Below are 1,542 nucleotides of genomic sequence, written 5' to 3'. Positions count from 1 at the left end.
TTATAATTACCCCGACCTTGTGCTTGACCTTGTCGTGGTTGCACTTGGTTGTTATAATTATTATAATTCCACGACCTTGTCCTTGTCCTTGCCTAGGTGGAGCTTGGTTATAATTGTTTGCACACCTAACATTTTTGTTATTAAACCACTCGAGGTGTAACTTGTTGATTGTTTCATGGTGAAGTTAAATTTTGTCTCCATGGGGCATTAGGAATAGGATAGCTATTAATGGAGCAAACATTATCTTGCTTTGATTGTTGTTGTTCATAAGCGAGAGAGGACAATAGAGTCGAGGTGCTTTCGGGGACTCAAACAGAAATTACATGGGTTGGAGTTGACATTCATGACGGGGATAGGCTTTTGTTGAATGTAAATAGCCTCTACCTTTTTAGTTAGAGATTCGATTAAATTTTTAAGTTACGGATCGGGTTTCATCCCAAACATACCGTGCCTTAAGTTGAAGAAGAACTAGCGAGAGCGGGGGGGATATCATCACTACCCCCAAATTATTATTTAAGCTTAGTTTGATCTTCTAAAAATTTGTAAGCCTCAGGGCTCCTTTACTTAGGAAACTACCCCATTCATTATGTCAATGACTTCTTTTTGGTGGTGTAGAAGTCCTTTGAAAAGGCCGAACTAACGTGTCTTTTAGCTAGGTTATGATGTGGACACTCTATAAGGAGATTGGTGAAACGATTCCATGCCTCTAAAAATGATTCATGAGGATTTTGTCGAAAAAGAAATGAATCTTGGAAAGCATCTCATCCGTCTTTAGGGGTGGGTAAAAATGTTCCATAAACAATTTGAACAAGTTTAGCCCACGAGTCCACGAGAATTAGCGCAAGGCGATTAACCAAGGCGCCGCCTTATCACTAAAGGTGAAGGGAAATACTCTCGGTTTAATTTGTTCCGCACCAACCGTAGGATGGTGGAATGTTATAAGGACTTGTTCAATCCCAATGCGTATGTAAATGATAAGGTTTTTCATGGTCTAAACCATGAAAAAGCGGGTAACAAATTAAATATGTTTGGGGGATTCAAAATCCCCACCGGTCTACTAGAGCGATGCAAGATTTAAGGTTATCGCTCGAGGCTTTGTAAAAGTTGGAGAGAGGAGTCTCTCTTTCTTCAACCATTATGTCGGGTGTCTTTATGTGGAATAGTAGCTAGAGGTGTAGTGATTGGTATACTAGATAGACGTGTTTGTTGGCGTTGGCCGGTTAATTCGTTCGGTGTTTTTCTCCGACCGGACCTCAATCTCATGCAAGGGGTAAGTCTAAACCGACAACAACACTCCAAACAATCTTGATATACTAGTATAAACCTCTAACCGGAGATCACGAGGTGTGGAAGAAAAGAGTACCTGAATGCCTCATTGCTTCGCTTATGAATAGTGTCTTGTTTCTACGCGTGCTTTCGGTGTGTATAACAAGTTAGAACAACTGAAAACTTGAAGAAATGGAAAGTTTGAAACAAACCCGAGGAAATCGGGCAATTTCGGCCAAAGAGGCGTGGAGTGCGCTCTGTTTGGTATGGTGCACT

General features: G+C 40.9%; 1 pseudogene; it reads left to right on the top strand.

Annotated features, from left to right (window-relative positions):
* Positions 1-654: 654 nt before the first annotated feature.
* On the top strand, positions 655-750 carry LOC147497499 (small nucleolar RNA R71; annotated as a pseudogene).
* The last annotated feature ends 792 nt before the right edge of the window (positions 751-1,542 follow it).

Source organism: Coptis chinensis, chromosome 5 (genome assembly GCF_015680905.1).
Source record: "Coptis chinensis isolate HL-2020 chromosome 5, ASM1568090v1, whole genome shotgun sequence".
In the NCBI taxonomy this organism is placed as follows: Eukaryota; Viridiplantae; Streptophyta; class Magnoliopsida; order Ranunculales; family Ranunculaceae; genus Coptis; species Coptis chinensis.
The sequence above is the reverse complement of the archived record's forward strand: the minus strand, read 5'-3'. Positions and strand labels throughout refer to the sequence as shown.